General features: G+C 44.0%; 1 long non-coding RNA gene across 1 annotated transcript; it reads left to right on the plus strand.

The window, feature by feature from the left end:
• Positions 1 to 11,515: 11,515 nt before the first annotated feature.
• Positions 11,516 to 17,316, plus strand: LOC109248952 (uncharacterized). The gene is made up of 3 exons (XR_008425016.1): positions 11,516 to 12,211; positions 12,938 to 13,156; positions 15,996 to 17,316. It is a non-coding gene; the product is annotated as an uncharacterized LOC109248952 (long non-coding RNA).
• The last annotated feature ends 2,495 nt before the right edge of the window (positions 17,317 to 19,811 follow it).

Here is a 19,811-nt window from a genome sequence, read left to right on the forward strand (position 1 = left end):
CTTTATGTCTGTTAATAGTTGCTTTATGTATATAGGGTGCTCTCATGTTGGGTATATAAATATTTACAAGTTGTTTTATCTTCTTGGATTGTTCCCTTTATGCTTATGTGGTATCTTTTTTTTTCTCTTGTTATAGTCTGTCTTGAAATATATTTTGCTTGATATAATCATTGCTACCCTAGCTTTTTAAGCTTTCATGTGCATGGTAAGGGTTTTTCCTTCCTCTCACTTTCAATCTGCTTGTGTCTTTAGGTCTGAAGTGAGCCTCTTGTAGACAGCATATAGATGAGTCCTGTTTTTTTGTCCATTCAATCAGCCTATGTCTTTTGATTGAAGCATTTAGTCCATTTACATTCAAAGTAATTATTGATAGGCACGAGCTGTTGCCATTTTGTTACTTGTTTTACAGTTGTTTTTGTAGTTCTGCTCTATTCCGTTCTTCTCTTGTTCTCTTTCCTTGTGGTTTGAAGGCGTTCTTTAGTGATATGCTTGGATTCCTTTCTCTTTGTTTTTTGCATATCTATTACAGGTTTTTTAAATTTGTGGTTACCATTACGTTCAATATAACACGTAGTAGCCTATATTGTTGACGGTCACTTAAGTTTGAATCCATTTGAAAAGCACTAAATTTTTATTCCCCTGCCATATTTTATGTATATGATGTCATGCTGTACATCTTTTATTCCGTGAATTCCTTACTGATTTTTATAGATATCATTGATTTTATTGCTTTGTGCTTTAGCCTCTGCATTGGTTTCATAAGTGATTCATCTACTGGTTTTATTATGTTTGTATTTACCTGTGAAACTTTTTCCTTTCATCATTTTCTTACTCCTGATTATGGCCTTTTCTTTTCACTCAAAGAATTCCCTTTAACATTTCTTGTAAGGCTGGTTTAGTGGTGATGAGCTCCCTTAACTTTTGTTTGTTTGTAAAACTCTTTATCTCTCCTTCTATTCTGAATGACAACCTTGCTGGGTAGAGTGTTCTCGGCTGCAGTGTTATTTCTTTCAGCAGTTTGAATATATCATGCCACTCCTTTCCGGCATGAAAAGTTTCTACTGAAAAATCGGCTTATAGCCTCATGAGGTTTCCTTTGTATGCAACCATTTTCTTTTCCTTTGCTGCTATTAAAATTCTCTCTTTATCACTACATTTTAATTATTATGAGTCTTGGTATGGACCTCCTTGGGTTGGTTTTGTTGGAAACTGTTTATGGCTCCTGGATCTGCGTGTCTGTTTTCTTTTCCAGATTAGAGAAATTGTCAGCTATTATTTCTTCAGATAAAATTTCTGTCTCTCTTTCTCTCTCTTTTCCTGGGATCTCTATAATGCAAATATTATGCTTGATGATGTCGTTGGATTTCCTTAGCCTATTTTTATTTGGTACTATTCTTTTTCTCTTTTTGCTGTTCAGCTAGTTCCTTCCCATTACTCTTCTTCCAGGCCATTGATCCATTCTTTCTCCTCTAATCTGCTGTTGATTTCCTCTAGCGTATTTTTAATTTCAGTTACTGAGTTCGTTGTCTCTGATGGGTTCTCTTTTACATTTTCTATCTCTTTGTTGGTGTTCCCAGTGAGATCTTTCTTCCACTCTTTCCAAGTGCAGTGAGTGTCTTTACAACTATTACTCTGATTTTTTTTTATCAGGCATATTGCTTATCTTTTTCAGTTAGCACATTTGCTGTTGTTTTGCTGTCCTTTCACTTAGGACCTAATCCTCTCTCTCTTCATTTTGTCTTACTCTGTTTGTTTTGATGCATTAGGTAAATCAGTGATATCTCCTGATCTTGAAGTAGTGGCCTTATGAAAAAGAGGTCCTATGGTGTTCGGTAGCACAATGTCCCCCGTTTACCAGAACCAGGCACTTGAGGAGTGTTTCCTGTGTGGTGTGCATGCACCCGAGTGTTGTGGCTGAGCTGGGTTTGCCTTCAGTCCAGTTGGCTATAATGGCCCAGTTTGCCTGTTGAGGACAGGGTTTGGTCCTTGTTCTGTTAAGAGACCAGTCTAAAGCTACCATGGGCTTTGTAGTTGGTCGGTGTTAGCAGTCGGACCAGATGCCTACCCTCAACCCATTTGCTGGGGCTGAAGTCATACCCAATTGCAGGCTCTCTCCCTGTGCTGCCCCTGAGAGTTTTTGTTGGTGGGCAGGGCCAGCAGTCAGATCACTTGTCTGCTGGGGCTGCAGTTGACCTGGTGTACGTGTGGTTATATTCCCCTCTCCCCAGGGCAGGAGTCACTTTGGAATGACTCGGGTCCCTGCCAGGGCTGCTTTCTGGATGTGACATAGCAGGAGCTGCTTTGGAGAGATGATTGCTGAGTGAGGTGGGTTGAATGGGGCCGATACGTAGGAGAACATGGGGGCAGTTTGTGTGGTGTTGGCAAGGTAAACGTAGGTTGTTTGTGCTTGTTCCCACCAAGGCTGGGGGAGGGGAGAGAAATAGCACCTGCCAGCTGTTTTGTTCTTGAAGAACACTCTTAAAGGTCCTTCTCCCCTCCAGGGGCGCCTGGGTGGCTCAGTCGGTTAAGCGTCCGTCTTCGGCTCAGGCCATGATCTTGCCATTGAGAGTTCAAGCCCCGCGTCAGGCTCTGTGCTGACAGTTCAGAGCCTGGAGCCTGTTTCAGATTCTGTGTCTCCTTCTTTCTCTCTCTGCCCCTCCCCTGTTCATGCTCTCTCTCTCTCTCTCTCTCTCTCGAAAATAAACATTAAAAAAAAAGGTCCTTGTCCTTCCAGCACATGTTCTGAGATTAATAAATAAATCTCCTTCATGTATACCCCAGGTACTTTTCAGACTGCTGCTGCTATGCTCTATCTCCTGAGTTGTTTGTTGTGCTGTCTCTGTAAGGGTGGGGACTCAGTTTCCTATCGCCTTTCAGCTTCCCCAGAGCTAAGCCTGCTGACTTTTAAAGTACCCAGAGTTAAGCCCTGCTGATTGCGAAAACTTGCAAAGTTAAGCCCTGCTGGCTTTCAAAGCCAAGTGTTATGAAGGCTCGACTTCCCAGTGCAGGTGTCTGGGGTGCTTGGTGTGGGGTCTGCTCCTCTGCTCTGTGCTTGTGGTGTCCCACGCATTTGTGGTTCGTCTGGCCAGTTTAGTTCCTCACCATGTCTCTGTCCCTCCTACCTTTTTCAACAGGGCATCCTTTCACAATTCACTGTGGCAAGTCTGTTCTGCCGGTCTTTGGGTCGCTTTCTGGGTTAGAGTCCCTGATGTGGCTGTTATCTAGGTTTGTCCACGGGGCAAGGTGATTTAGGGTCCTTCTACTTGGACAGGTTCTCAGAAATCTCCCTCAGACATTATTTCTTCAAGAATTTTTGTTTTCAATCCTACTTTTTCTTTGGATTCTAATTATATATTTATATTGTAATTATATGTATGTTATATACATATAATATATATGTATATACATACACTTGATCATGTTCCACAGATCACTGAGGTTCTTTTCATTTTTTAAGTACTTTTTTTCTTTTTGTGTTTCATTTTGCATTCAAGTTCCTTGCTGTTTGTCTTTTTTTTTTTTTTCCTGAGATGTCGGATCTGTAAATTCCACTTAGCAAAATTTTCATTTTGGATATTGTATTTCTCATTTGCTTCCCTTTTATACCTTTCACTTCTCTCCTCATTATACTCATGTTTTCCTTTAAATCTTTGAGCTATCATACGTTTATAATGTCTGCTTTAGTGTTTTTGTTTGATTATTCCATTTTCCCTATTATTTCTGAAACGTTTACTATGGACTGATCTTTATGGATTATGTATCACATTTTTCTCCTTCTTGGGAGTCTAGTAATTTTTTATCGGCTGTAGGACATGGCATTTTTTTTTAATTATTGAATGCTAAATATTATTTTATTCCTTTAAAGAGTGGTAGGGTTTGATCTGACAAACAATCAAATATTCATAGGTCAGTTTGGTCCTTTCCAAGCTTGCTTTTAAGTTCTAGGTCTAGAGTCTAGAGTGTTTATTCTAGGGCTAATTTAGTCCAATTTCCAAGGTCTGAAAATAGTTTGTTCAGGTTTTTTTTCTTTTTTTTTTTTTAATGGGAGAAGGCAATTTTGGACTCTTCTTTTTCTATATATATATATATATATATATATACACACACACACACACACACACATATACACACACACACACACACACACATATATATATATATATATATATACACATATTTGGAAGTCTCTTTTGATGACAGCTAAATAAGACTATAGAGATTTGATGTGTTAAGTTCATGAGACTGTTTGGGGTAAAGCAAATTTACAGCAGTGTATTTAATAGTATGAGCCTATGTGCATGAGGCAGATAGAGCTACTCTGCAAATATATAAAAGGCTTTCTAGAGAAACAGAGATTAGCTGAGGTGATGCCCAGCTGCCAGATCTACAAATAGGAGGGGCGGGGTCAGTGACTCTTAACCTCTAATGCAAAGAGAAGCATTTAAGTGTTTGCCAAAAGGCAGGTTCCAAGCCTCCTACAAGAGAAGGTCTAGGATAGGACCTTATAATTTGCATTTTCGTGTTTTTAAATGTTTCTTTATTTTTGAGAGACAGAGAGAGTGAGCAGTGGAAGGGCAGAGAGGGGGGCGGTGAGGATCTGAAGCGGGCTCCGTGCTGACAGCAGAGTCCAACGTAGGGCTCAAACTCAGGAACCGTGAGATCATAACCTGAGCTGAAGTCAGACGCTTAACTGACTGAGCCACGCAGGTGCCCCATAGTTTGCATTTTAATAGGCACCCTAAGGTGATTTTGATACAGGCGTTATATGGACTGTTCTTGGACAAACACCAGCTAAAGATCTCAGGCACATGGGCAGGGGCCAACGAGAAAACACTTGTCTTTTAGGACCGGATGGAAAGTAAAGGAATAAGGAAAGTGTAAGAGGTGACAGGGTACTGGGTACAAGAATTACTTTCCCTTGGTAGGCTGCTTAGACCGTATAGAAAGTATGTCTCAGGATTAGGTGGCTGAAGGCCTCCTACAGGGAGAGGTTCAGACACAGGAACAAGAGAAGCCCTGGAGGAGAATAGCTGGAGTCAAAGCAAAATAAAAACCTCACTTTGCTGGCTGACACACTGGCAACTCCAAACACTGATTTAGATGAACCCTTTACCTCTGCAGTGATCTAGCCTTTTTCATGAAATACTCATCTCCATCCCAGTGAGCTCTCTAGGGACACGATTGTAGCTTTGTAGTCATTCACGCTGGGTTGTTATATTGGCCAACTTGCCTTAGTGCTGTGTTGAAGAGCTCAGTGGAAACAGAGAGTGGGGTTGATCTCTTCATCAGGGTTCCTAAAAGCCCTATCTCCGCAAGAATTCAAGAATTTGGGTCGACTGAGTGCTGCTCAGAATCCTTTATTAATTCCCCCTTGATGTATCACCAGTGAGGAGTCAAATCTTCCTATTTTCTGTCCAAACACTAACCACCACTGGGGCTTGGAGCAAAGACAGAAGCCTTTTAACGACAGATAAAGGAACTACGCAAGAGGAATCCGTGGGGACAAAGAATGAGTCCTCTGACAAAGAGGCCTACTGTGTGGCTTCTTCAGAGCAGGAGGTGCGCTTGGATCTGTGAGCAAGGAGGAAACACTGGATTAATGACATTGAAGAAGAGAGAATAGAGGTGAAACAACGGGAAAATGCCTTCGTGGATTATTTTGTGATCTTTGGTGACTGAGTACCGCTCACAGTGCCAGGAAGTAACCCTGTTCAGAGGTGACTGGCAGTAAAGGGGGGAAAAATGTCAGTGGAGAACCAACCTGCCATGTGAGGAGTCAAGTAATTGCAATGCTTAGGACTTTGCAATCACAGTTGCAAACTGTCAGTCGCAGGTCTATGTTCTTAGAAGAGTTGTACTTACGGAGCATCTGTAGATTATTTATTTTTCTTTTCTCTCTGCATTGTAGCAACATTTCCCAAATGAGTTTTGCCCAATATTTACCCCGTGGGATGCTCCTTTGGAAAAGCGTTTCATGATCAGATTTTGGGGGAACACTGCCAACTCTATCTTCCTTGTAGATGTACGCAGAAGGCGATTCAACCAAGAAAAGAAAAAATACAAAAGATATACGTTTGCTTATATACGTTTTAAAGGATGGCAGGATAAAACATTAAAAATGGTTGTCTATAGGAGAGGGAGGCAATAGTGAGAGAGCATAGAAAGTAGACTTCTTCGAATGTACCTCATTTTGTATATTTAATTTTGGACTTATGTAAATATTATGGAGAATTCTGAAACAAAGCTGAATAAATTTAAAAAAATGAATTGCTGGGAATTGAAAGTAAAGGAAAACAAATGAACCTGTTCCTGGGTGGGGCATACTTCTGAAAAGGATCTATTCCAATTGACTCTAAAACAGAAAATTTTAACTGTAGATCCCTTCTGGGGATATGCCGTAAGGATATAAACCAAGCCAAACGACCTAACCAAATAAGAAACCCCCCAATATACTGTTTCAGTAATCATATTGTCGATAGTAAGGTTGATATTGTTATTTGGAGATTTTGTGTGCATTATTATAAGAAAAGTAATTATGCTGGTGGTGTTGAAAGTTGAAATTTTTTGGCATGGTTGAAAAGAAACACAAATGTAAAATTGACGATGTTATGTACAAACCCCATAGCCCTAAATTTGAATTGGAAACATCAGTATGAACTCACAATGCATTTTATCCTCAACAACACAAAACATGTTTTTTAGCTCTATCCATCCCAAACCCTAGGCACAAAGACCAACATGGTAGCAGTAAGCATCCTTCCAATCTAGATTATGTTCTCTAAATGTCACTAACCACTAGAAAGAACCAGGGGTCTTCAGAGAAATGCCTGCATCTAGTCTGGGGTGCAAATGAGCCTGGAAATTTTGTCATACCGGAAAGAAAAGACGCTATGAAATAATACTAGAATGATGTCCACAGGACTGAAGACCTAACCTGAACAAGTTCTTAATCAAAGATGGGACAATTTTAACATTAATAAGGATCATGACTGCAGTATTTAAACCTATAGGCTCATAATGACATCAAAAAGAAGAAATGTTCATTGGATGTCTTTGGAGGGTTTCAGGGAATCATTTCGTTATTTTAAAAACAAGTACATTAAAGAAAAGAAGCAGAGGACTATTTCAGGTTTCTCGTATGATCTGCATTTCAGAATAACCAAATAGCAGAGTTCCTCTTTAAAGGAATTTAACCGATAAATGAAAAAGGGATAGCAAACTTAAGATATGACCAGACAATGACTATCAGTGGTTGATGACATTACAGAGAAGGAAACCATCAGAATCATGTGCCTCCTGAAGAAGTAGTCCTGGGACAAAGAAAAAAAAATTAAGTTAAATCTGATCAAGACTCTAAATCTTACTAGTGACTTATAAGAAATACAAGGGACAGAGGAACACGCTAAGTGTTACCACAGAGATATAATCAAAAAACCCAAACTGGAAAACTTTACAAGACAATTGAGACTCTGTTTCTTCAACAAATATTTTAAGGGGAGGAAAGAGACGGGGGATACATTGGAGGTTAGAAGAGACTTAGAAGATATAACAAGCAATTGGAATGTGTGGGTCTTATTTTGATTCTGACTTAAATGAACTGTACGCAGAAATAAACAAAATGTAAATAAGATTACAATACAATCCAGGAAAAGTGAACACTCACCGACTTTGATAATAGTAAGGAATTATTAACATTTTTAGGTCTGAGGATATTAAAGAATGGAGTTCTTTATTTTTTTAAATTTTTTTTAATGTTTTTATTTTATTTTTGAGACAGAGAGAGGCAGAGCACGAGCAGGGGAGGGGAAGAGAGAGAGGGAGGCACAGAATCCGAAGCAGGCTCCAGGCTCTGAGCTGTCAGCACAGAGCCCGATGTGGGGCTCGAACTCACAGACTGCGAGATCATGACCTGAGCTGAAGTCGAACATTCAACCGACTGAGCCACCCAGGTGCCCCTGGAGTTCTTTATTAACTTCTTTTAGTATGACGGAGAAAAGTTGTATATGAAAGAAAAAAGTTTGTGTCTTTTAGAGCAGGGGGTTGGCAAACTATGGCCTGTGGGCCAAATCTGGCCCATAGCGTGTAATATAAATGAAGTTTGTTGGAACACAGCCGGCCCCCTTTGTTTACAGTATCGTCTGTGGCCCTTGTGCACTCCAGTGGCCGATTTGAGTAGTTATGACGGAGACCTTCTGGGGCCCTTTGCCAACTGACTCCTGTTTTAGAGATATCTACTAATATATTTACAGGTGAATTGATATGCTGCGTGGAAGGAGATATAGGTGGTAATCTAGACGAATCAGGATGGATTGTGTTGAATTCGGGCTTGTAATTTTGTTTCATTACACTGTTTTCTTTACTTTTACATAGTCTAAAAACTTTTCACGATAAAATATTCTTTAAATAATGTAACTCTTGGAGTGGAAATGGGTGGGATGGGAAATAGTTTTGTCGTTTTTACTTTATATCATGTTGTTCTGTTTGCTATTTTTCTTAACAATGAGTATGTTTCTTATAGTAATTTTTTAAAAAGATGAAGACCGTGTCACAAGTTTCCTGTACTCCCAACTGAATTCCAAATAAAATGGACGACCGGCTCTTGGCAAAAGATTTCCCAAAGACATTTTCATGCACGCTTGTCTATTTATTTATTGGCCGTGGGATTCGCCACCATGGGGCGAGTGGGTCAGTGGAAGGTCTGCCTGTCCTGAGGCAGCTCTTGGCATCTGACCCATGGTCCTGCAGTGTGAGTTGTGCAGTTGGTGAGTTGTGCAGTTGGCGCCCAGTATGGAGGTAGGTGTTGTTGGGAAAAGTGGTGAGGCTTTGCTAGAGCAGCCCTTCCGGGTTGCCTGGCCAATTCCCGGTTGCAGAATGTCTATAAACCCCTCAAAGAAATCCCTTTCTTTAAAATAAAACTCAGTGGAGACTTTGTTTGCAACCGTGAATCATGATATTACCGTACATTTTTTTAAAATTTAGATTCAAGTTCGTTAACAAGTAGTGTAGTATTGGTTTCAGGGGATTCATCATTTACATATAATGCCCAGTGCTTATCACAAATGCCCTTTTCAATGCCCATCACCCATTTGGCTCATCCTCCTACCCACCTCCCCTCCATTAACCCTCAGTTTGTTCTCTATATTTAAGAGTCTCTTATGGTTTGCTTCCCTTTCTATTTTTATCTTACTTTATTTTTCCTTCCCTTCCTCTATGTTCATCTGTTTTGTTTCTTAAATTCCATAGATGAGTGAAATCGTATGATATTTATCTTTCTCTGACTAATTTCGCTTAGCATAATAGCCTCTAGTTCCATCCACATTGTCGCAAATGACGAGAGTTCATTCTTTTTGATCACTGAGTAATATTCCATTGTGTATATATATACCACACCTTTATTCATTTGTCGACGGACACTTGGCTCTTTCCAATAATTTTGGCTATAAATATTGGGATCCTATGTGCCCCTTTGAATCAGCATTTTTTTATCCTTTGGATAAATACCTACTAGTGCAATTGCTGAGTCATAAGGTAGTTCTATTTTTAACTTTCTGGGGAACCTCCATACTGTTTTCCAGAGTGGCTGCACCAGCAGTGCAAAAGTGTTCCCCTTTTCTCTGCATTCTCACCAACATCTGTTGTTTCCTGAGTTGTTAATTTTAGCCATTCTGACAGGTGGGAGGGGGTATCTCATTGTGGTTTTGATTTGTATCTCTCTGATGATGAGTGATATTGAGCATCTTTTCATGTGTCTGTTAGCCATCTGGATGTCTTCTTTGGAAAAGTGTCTATTCATGTCTTTTGCCCATTTCTTCACTGGATTATTTGGGTTTTTTGGGTGCTGAGTTTGGTAAGTTCGTTACAGATTTTGGATACTAACTCTTTATTCAATGTGTCATTTGAAAATATCTTCTCCCATTCCATCAGTTGCCTGTTAGTCTTGTTGGTTGTTTCCTTTGCTGTGCAGAAGGTTTTTATATTGATGAAATCCCAATAGTTCATTTTTGCTTTTGTTTCCCTTGCCTCCAGAGATGTGTCTAGTAAGAAGTTGCTGTGGCTGAGGTCAAAGAGGCTGCTTCTCGTTTTCTCCTCTAGGATTTTGAAAGTTGCCTTCTCACATTTAAGTCTTTCATCCATTTTGAGTTTATTTTATTATGGTGTAAGAAAGTGGTCCAGGTTCATTCTTCTGCATGTCGCTGTCCAGTTTTCTCAACATCATTTGTCTTTTTTCCATTGGATATGATTTCCTGCTTTGTTGAAGATTAGTGGACCATCCATTTTTGGGTCCATTTCTGAGTTCTATATCCTGTTCCAATGATCTATGTATCTGTTTTTGTGCCAGTACCATACTGTTTTGATGATTACAGCTTTGTAATACAGCTTGAAGTCTGGAATTGTGATGCCTCCAGCTTTGGTTTTCTTTTTCAACCTTACTTTGCTATTTGGGGTCTTTTCTGGTTCCATACAAGTTTTAGAATTGTTTGTTCTAGCTCTGTGAAGAATGATGGTATTATTTTGTAGGGATTGCATTGAATGTGTAAATTACTTTGGATAGTATAGACATTTTAACATCATTTGTTTTTCTAATCCATGAGCATGGAATGTTCCTCCATTTCTTTGTGTCTTCTTCAGTTTCTTCCATATGTATTCTACAGTTTTCAGTGTACAGATCTTTTACTTCTTTGGTTAGGTTTATTCCTAGGTATCTTATGGTTTTTGGTGCAATCGTTAATGGGATTGATTCTTTTATGTTTCTTTCTGCTCCTTCATTATTGGTGCCTAAAAATGCAACCGACTTCTGTACTTGATTTTATATCCTGTGACTTTGCTGAATTCATGAATTAGTTGTAGCAATTTTTTGGCAGAGTCTCTCAGGTTTTCCTCATAGAGTATCATGCGTCTGTGAAGAGTAAAAGTTTAACTTCTTCCTTGCCAATTTCTACTGTACATTTTCTTTATATGATTTTCTTTATATGATTGTAATAACTGCTGTCTTTCTTTTCCTATTCTTTTTTCTTTTTTTTTTTAAAGTTTTATTTTTTTAACATTTATTTATTTTTGAGACAGGGAGAGACAGAGCATGAACGGGGGAGGGTCAGAGAGAGAGGGAGACACAGAATCTGAAACAGGCTCCAGGCTCTGAGCTGTCAGCACAGAGCCCGATGTGGGGCTCGAACTCACAGACTGCAAGATCAGGACCTGAGCCGAAGTCGGCCGCTTAACCGACTGAGCCACCCAGGTGCCCCTCCTGTTCTTTTTTCTATTAAAAATTTATGTGATTAATAAATATTTATTGGATGAATGAATGAATGAATGAGGGTTAAGTGTGTTCCTCCTTTTGTTACACAAGGCCCAATGCAAGAGCAGGTTTGACACAGATGTATAAGGAACATTAAAACCTCACAGAACTTATTTGCAGAACAAATCACTTTTGAGCCAGGCCCAGAGTTGTTGGATGACTTTCCAGGACCAGGAAGCCCATAATGGGTACAGTCAGAACCAGGTCCTAAGCCTCCTACTTCCGAAGCCAGGTCTTTGGCTTTGTTACTCTGTCTAGTATCATCAGATAAATCTCCCAGGCTTCCCAGGAAAGGGGGTAGAGAGAAGATGTGAGGAAGGGGTGGGGAGGATGGCGAAATTGTTCTTTTGTTTGTTTTTGTGCTTATTTCCTATTTTTATCGTATCTTGGAATTTCATCTAAAATTTTCCTCTGTACCAAAGTCCTTTAAAGGCAGTGGCTGTGTTATCATTTTCATCCCAATATCACCAAGTACAATGTCTGGGGGGAAAACATTAACCTCTATGAAAATTCAGCGTGTCGGGTCACCTAAGAACAACCATCCCCGTGAGCTCAGTGGGTCAGACAACTTTCGTAAGAGGAGGAAGAGTTGCCATGATAACCCATTTTTCCATCTGCAGCCTTTTGCTTTCTGTTCTTCACAAGCTGGGATGATATATCTTCTACGACAGGATAAAGAAGGCATCCTGAGTGTTGGATACCCAGTCCCGGCGAGGTAGCATCTTACCGAGGACAGCAATGGTGGCCATGTCTCCCAAGACAGCACAATCTTTTCCAGAGACAGGAAAACATAAGATGAATCTCACCAAGGCCAAGGAGAGAAGATCGCCCACTCCCTTACTGCTCCAGACCTAGAGGCACAAGGCTAGAGTTGCCAAGAAATTACTGTATTGACAGGCTTCATGTTTCAGTTCTGTAAGTTTCTAAATTTCATCTTGGCTCTTTGGGAAGTTCATTAACATGCCTTTGCACTAACTTCTTGGAGGCAAATGCTTTTTTGGTTTCTTAAAACATTCCTCTACAAATCCCTTCGTGGTTTCAGGCAGAGTCTGGGTGGGCAGCCTCCCCCATTTCTTCCCTGGGAAAAAACCCTGGCCATCTAAGACAGATGGAGGCACATTGATTGAATCTAAAGCTACTGAATAATAAAAACTCATGCAAAATAAATGCGCCCAGAGAAATAAGCTTTTCCATAGCAGCCCATTCCATCATATTTTCCTGACGGCCCATCTAATTTATGATGGCAATTCCATGGCAATTCCTCTTAATTTCCTATTATGGGTAATTTATTTTTTCCCCTTCTGAACATGCAGTGTAAAAGTTTTTATTGCACACATAAGGGACCAGCAGACAGCCTCCGACACTGAGCTAATGCCAACACAACATCTTGAATTGCCCCTTGGACACACGCTTTTGAAAAAGTTAATCAGCTGAAAGACTGAACCACAAGAACAGTTTTGACTAGAGTCCCCATTTAAACTCTGACTGCAAGGAAAAGTTTTAGCGGTCACAAGGTGAAAGATTTAGGTTAACAATGGGACGCCCTCAACCATAGATTTTGGAAACAAGTCACACCATTTTCAGGCAGATCCAAACGAATCTTCCAACGTCATACTTTCCATTTCACTGCTGGGCTTACAGGGCTTGCCGCTGGTCATCTAAACACTCTTTGGCACACTGAGGAACAGCACGGCCATCAGCACCGAGGGAGAGAACAGAAGTGTGGTCGTTGGCTGAGTGGAACGCACGAGATGGAACCTGGACTGCTCCACCCAACCCCTGGAAGTTTCCTTGGGGGAGAAGAAAATTGCAGAGAAGGGGCTGTTTTCCTGTTTTCTCGGGACATCCCCGAGGGTGGAGGTGAGGGACATGACGTAGCATAACAAAAATGTCATGTTTTCTTAAATGTTTGTTTTGAAAGCGAGAGAGCATGAGTGGGCCAGGGGCAACGAGACAGAGAGAGAGAGAGGGAGACAGAGGATTCAAAGTGGGCTCTGTGCTGACAGCAGAGAGCCCAATGCGGGGCCTGAACTCACAAACCGTGAGATTGTCACCTGGGCTGAAATCAGAAGTTGGACGCTGAGCCAGCTGAGCCACCCAGGCACCCTCTCCCTCTTTGGGTCCATAAATGTGGACTCCGTGAATGTAACTGTCCTATCGAAGGAGGCTGAAACTCTCTTTTTCCCTCTCCCAAACGGAATGAAGAGCAGCTCTTTAAATTTCTTTTTTTTTTTTTAATTTTTTTTAATGTTTATTTATTTTTGAGACAGAGAGAGACAGAGCATGAACGGGGGAGGGGCAGAGAGAGAGGGAGACACAGAATCGGAAGCAGGCTCCAGGCTCTGAGCCATCAGCCCAGAGCCTGACGTGGGGCTCAAACTCACGGACCGTGAGATCGTGACCTGAGCTGAAGTCGGACGCTCAACCGACTGAGCCACCCAGGTGCCCCATAGCTCTTTAAATTTCTAATGCATCTGTGAAATACGGTGTGGTGGAACGGACGGAGATCTTAGAGCTGGAAGACCCGGACTTGAACCCGGGCTCTGTGATCTTTCATTTGATGGTTTGTTGGTTTAATTTAAGTTTTTATTTCAACCCCAGCTGGTTAACGGACGGCGTTAGATTAGTTTCAGGTGTCCAATAGGGTGACTCGACCGTATTGAACTTGTACGGCCCACGTGCCAAAGGGACGTGAGTTTCAGTGCTACCTCTGCCACTAAGCACGGTGTGATGTGAGCAAACGCTTTCCTCTCACCTCTCCCTGCGAAGCGCTGTTTTGAACGTTGCAGTGTTTACTGCATTTATTGTCATTACCATGCAACCCGGTCCTTAATTCTATCGTCGCATGTGGGTTTGTCTTTTCTCTTGAGCTCAGCTAGAAGTCCCTGGAGAGACAGGCCCACGTTTTAGGACCACCCGTTCTGCAAGATGCTGGGCGTGCACTTATGCTCAGCACATACAGAGTACCTGAGGAAGGGCCTGGTGGCAAAGGAAAAGACCTTCGTTCCCCTCACACATGACTACCTATCAGTGACCTAAAATGTCTGGTAACCACTTCTCGGGACTCCAGGACTGCACAGACCTTTGGGGTGTCCATGAGCATCACCGAGAAAACACAGATTTGGGGCCCACCGCACCACTGCGAAACACGTAGCAAGACTTTCCCCCTCAGCCCACCGGATTGCTTTTTTAATTGGTTGAAGTTGGTAGGCTTTAAATCATAACAAGAGCAGGGGCGCCTGGGTGGCTCAGTCGGTTGAGCGTCCGACTTCAGCTCAGGTCACGATCTCGCGATCTCGCGGTCCGTGAGTTCGAGCCCCGCATCGGGCTCTGGGCTGATGGCTCAGAGCCTGGAGCCTGCTTCCGATTCTGTGTCTCCCTCTCTCTCTGCTCCTCCCCTATTCATGCTCTGTCTCTCTATCTCAAAAATAAATAAATGTTAAAAAAAATTAAAAAAAAAAATAAATCATAACAAGAGGATACAAGTTGGTTATAACACAGCAATTGAAATGTAGGCACAACTGTGATGTCTGAATTACAAACGGTGTGCTTACGATGCTGCATTTTTCTGGAGCGTGGGAGCCCGGCCCAGGACCGCCTGGTCGGTGCTGATAAAGAACCACGGCTATACCCAGTTAGCGGGAAGAGAAGGGGGTCCCCAGGCCGTCACTCCTGACAAGGTGGGGCGGACCCGGTAAGCTGCCAGGACCCTGCCAACCCCCACCCCAATCTTCAAGGGAGGAGGAGGAGGAGATACTGTAGATATGATAGTCACCCGAGGCTCAACGTCTACTGAGCAGTAGTATGATGCCAAGTCCTGCTCTTAGTAGTGAGAATTCAGAAAAGAATGAGATAGTTCCTTGTAGATTCTAAATCATTTAGTGATTCAGGGTCAGTTGAGAGATTGGGTGGATGTTTCTTTCTGTCTCTGTCTCTGTCTCTGTCTCTGTCTCTGTCTCTCTCTCTCTGACACACACACACACACACACACACACACACACACACACACAGATTTAATCATCACAGTGAGGGTGATTAGTAGCACTGACTCTAGAGGTTGGGAAGGGGAAGTGCCAAGAGTTTCAGGAAGAGCAGGATCGATGGGAGCTCTCTGCCTTCCAGGCTTTGCCCTGGGCTGGCAAACAGAAAAGATCTACCTTGAACATGGGCAGTTACCTGGTGACCTATGGAAGGTCAACACTCTCTGTGCTTTCCCAAAAGAAAGCGTCGTTAACCATCTGGCTTCTGTCGGTTGTGCTTTCCAGATTGGCTCTGGGAGGATCTGCACCCGCCCCCGTCCCCACCTGCTATGCCCAAGTCCCAAGGTCAGAGTCTCAGGGTCAAAAGCCCACCCATGTCCACTCCCCATTCTGATACCGGCCTCACCATTATCACTTCTTGGCTAAATTGTTGACCTGGTTCTGGTCACCAGGGTGCAACGTCACCTACTGTGGTTGTCACTCACTGTAGCCGGTTCCAGAAATGCTCGGCCTTGAGAACTGGAAAGTCCTTGCCTGCTTCCTCGTGGTTTCCTCCCGTCCACGGATTATCTGGCCCTGTGATCAACGCAACCTCAGGATGTCCGATACCCCCGGAAGGCTGCCTGTCTGAAAGAAGGAGAACGTGGAAAAAAGAACGAGCTGTAGATCCGACAGGGTAAAGACAGGTCTCCAGAAAAGCTCAATTTCTCCTTTTTCAGAAGAAGAGGTGTTTCCCAACTGAGCAAGCATCAGTAGGGAAAGGTGAACTGCAGGGGATTTTCAGAGGTAAGTTTCCCTCCTACCTGTGGGGTTCCAGCCCACCGACTCTTGTCCTTTACTGTTTGCTCTCTCCTCCAACCTGATGTCTCAGGTTGGAGGCCATCTGAAACAGAGCACTCGGCTGTGAGGCTAATGGTTTTGCCGGCAGATCACCACCCCCGTGTGGAGATCACCATCTCATTTCCTCGGAACGGCTGTCTTCCGTGCTTCCTTGGGGGTCCGAGAGCAGGGACTGCAGGCAGATAGTTCCTCCCTCGGCTTTGCTATCTTCTCTACCCTGCCTGGGGCTGGATCACTCTGTGTGAGCTTGCTCGCTCTCCCAGGACTCTGTTAAAAGGGAAGCATAGAAGACTGCATCGGGGTCTAGCCAGAGGTGCAGAATCACGGAGCAGGAACGCCTGTATAATCTTCCGGACACAGAGCAAAGTGCAAATGCAAGGGTTCTTGTTCAAAAATTCCAAATTCCAAGATGGTAGCAGCTGAGCATCCAGAGCAGGGTACTTCTAAGTAAGGGCCTGGCGTGGGTCGCATCACCGGGAAGCTGGAGGTCTACCTCTGGAGGGGAATCCAGAGGAAAATGGAACAGTTTCAGACCCACCCTAATGGACGCCTTTGGCCAGGCGTTCTGGGAACAGTTGGGCCTGGTCAGGTTGGCCCATTACGAAGCCATAATGGCCACCACCTGCCAGCTGAATTCTCTCCATCGATCCTTCTCTGCACAGATCTCAGCTTGTGGTCTTTGACCCAAGGAACCACGGGTGACAGTTTTACCAAATGTTTTGTCCCTGCGTAACAAGGCTCACCCAGTTTTCAGCTTCCCTCTGTGTCGTTCTCGCCTGCCATCTGACCTCCTCCAAAAATTGTGACATTTTAGGCTCTCTCGTCCCTACTGACTGCAACTTTGGGGCGTTAATTATTTGCCAGATTGGGTCAAACTGACTGTGACCTCAAACTCAAAATAACAGTGGCTGAAAGAAGATGAAAGCTCATGTCTCTCGCCCATAGCGACTCTAGAAGCATAGCCCAGGCTGATATGGTGCCTCCAAGGTCATCAGGGACCGAGGCTCCCACTAACCTGTTGTTTTGTCTTCTTAGCCTCCGTCTCCATGACTTAAGGTGGCTGCTGAGCATGAAAGGCTGCCCCCTTGTTGAAAAAGCCTCCCAGAAGTCCCGGACAATACTCCTGCTGATATGTCACCATCTGGAATTTGGTCACTCATCCACAAGTGGCTGCAAGGGGGCTGGTAAATGTCTTTTTTTTTTTTTTTTTTTTTTTTTAGTTTTGAGAGAGACAGAGAAGGGGGAGAGGGGCAGAGAGAGAGGGAGACACAGAATCCAAAGCAGGCTTCAGGCTCTGAGCTGTCCCAGAGCCCGACAGGGGACTCGAACCTGTGAATAGAGAGACCACGACCTGAGCCGACATCGGATGCTTAACCGACTGAGCCACCCAGGGGCCCCTGTCGTCTTTTATCCTGGGTGGTACCTGCTGACACGATATGGGATTCTGTTATGGCAGAAGAGGAAGTAACTATTGAGAGATAATGAGGGAGTTCGGGTAGGGTTAGCACTCCTTTCCCCCGTTACACGCTGGGGCCCGCTCTTAGCAGAAGGACCGTGTGGGCTACAGGCTGCCGTGGACCTGGCTGTGCTTCGCCTTAGCCCTGAAATCCCTTTCAGCAGCTCTCCGCCTCCTGGATCAGATCCTCCTGGATATACATTCTGCCTTGGAGTCATATGGGTCTGTTAAGTGTAGCGGAAACATTCGCTCCTGGAATGACAAGTGCAATCCTGTAGCCGAGTAGAAGCTGCTGATGGGAATTTAGAGAACAGCGAGACAAGTGGTTTTCAAGCACTTCCAGCAGTGGAAACATTTCGTTCGCTGCATTCTGAGCAGGGAGCCCAGTGTGAAGAAGGGGTGAGAGTCGAGCTGCCTCTGGTAGAAGCAGGGGTGCGGGTGGGGCTGGTACTCAGCCCCACTCCCTCTCGTCTGCTGTGCAGGCTTCCCCGCTCCCTGCCTGGGCTCTCTGGTGTCTCCTCTGGACCCGCTGTTTTAGTCCAAGTGCCTTGTTTTGCTGACGAGAACACTGAGGCCCGGGGAGGTTGTGACCTGGACAGAGCTGACAGCAGGCGTGTTTTGTCCTCGCTGGTGTGCAGGTAGTGTCATAATTAACGGGGCCCACTGGGGGCACAGATCTGACACAAGCAAAGTCCTAATGTTCAGCTGACACGGAAGTTCTCAGTACGTGGCCACAACTGACTGAGACCTTCTGTGTATTACGGAGGCCGTCACTCTGTCAGATGGGCCAGTGGGAACTGGGATCGTGCTGAATTGACCCTGGTTATTGATTTGGTAGGTTTTTTTTTTTTTTTTTTTTTTTTGTAGTCAGAGCAGCAGACCTTTAATCCCTTTGGTGGACTTAGAGGCAGAGGGTAGGCGGTGCTTTAATTTGTAGGGGGGTAAGAAAGAGGCACATTAACAGCTGGCACCAGAATTCCTCTTAGGGAGAGAGCTTTGTTCCAGAAAATGTGATGATAAGCTGCTAGAGGCCAAAGGAGGGCACAAGGCTAGGCAGGGGTTAGCTGGTAGGCTGCCGTGGGCTGTGCCAGGGCCTGCCTATGCCCCCCCGTTTCCTTCAGGGTTCCAGGCTCTTCTCCTGGCATCTCCAACCTCCCTCTGCCCGTCTGCTTCACTTTCTTCTCTCTGCTCCAGAGTTCCAGGTGCTGGCAACTTTGGCTTTCCCGTGGCCTCCTGGGTCTGCCCCACATCTTTTGCCAACATGAACTTTTTGGGTTGTCTTCCTCCGCTAATCGCTTCTTTTCCTCAGCGTTTCTTAATCCAGATTCCTGAGACATGGGGGCAGAGGCAACCGATTTCTCTTTTTCATCAAGTCCTGGGTCGAAGGCCGGCCTAAAGAATTGTTGCCATTAGGAGGGTGCCCACTTGGACTTCTCAGCAACGGCCGACGGAGTGACAGGTGCCCTGGCTACCAGAGCAGCTGCTCTGCCGGCCAAGGTGACCGGCAGGGCCGGCGTCCTTCAGGAGGGCGAATAGTCCCCATGATTGTTGTTCTTTGTATAGGACCGCGACGACACCCATATCCTATTGTCCTGGATCCGATTCAGCGCACCGCAGCTCTGCTTGCGTGCAGACGTGTAGTAAAATCCCCTCCCGCACATTTTTTCTGCTCGCTGACTTCATCAAAAAGTGCTTTCCAAACGTCTGATCGCACGTGGTGGAGGATGGTTGTTTGGCAGAAAGGATTTGCTGTGTTTGGGTGCCGACTGTCTTTGAGAATGCTGATCAGAGAGGACTCCCTTCTGTTGGCCCGGCCCTAATTGATTTATTGGTTGTCGCACGAAGCAGGGAGCTAGGAACTCAGGATGATATGACAAGTATCAGGCCAAAGAATTTTTCCAGGTCTCTCTTCTTTTTTATTCAAGACAAGTTTGAGTAAGACACTACCCGCCCCCCGCCCCGCCCCCGCCTTATCTGCTGTTTCACTTCCTGTGGTTTCAATTACCCACCGCCAACTGCCGACTGGAAGAAGATGATCCCCTCTTTGACATATCGTCAGGTCGACAGTAGCCCTAATGCTGTGGTGCCTCCGTCACTCACGTCGCTTCATCTCGTCACGCAGGCATTTTCTCATCTCACATCCTCACAAGAAGGGTGAGTGCGGTACAAGAAGATATTTTGAGAGAGAGAGAGAGACCACATTCTTTTTTTTTTTTTTTTAATATATGAAATTTATTGT

This window comes from Panthera pardus, unplaced genomic scaffold, assembly GCF_024362965.1.
Source record: "Panthera pardus isolate Hobbes unplaced genomic scaffold, ASM2436296v1 HiC_scaffold_22, whole genome shotgun sequence".
Lineage (NCBI taxonomy): Eukaryota > Metazoa > Chordata > Mammalia > Carnivora > Felidae > Panthera > Panthera pardus.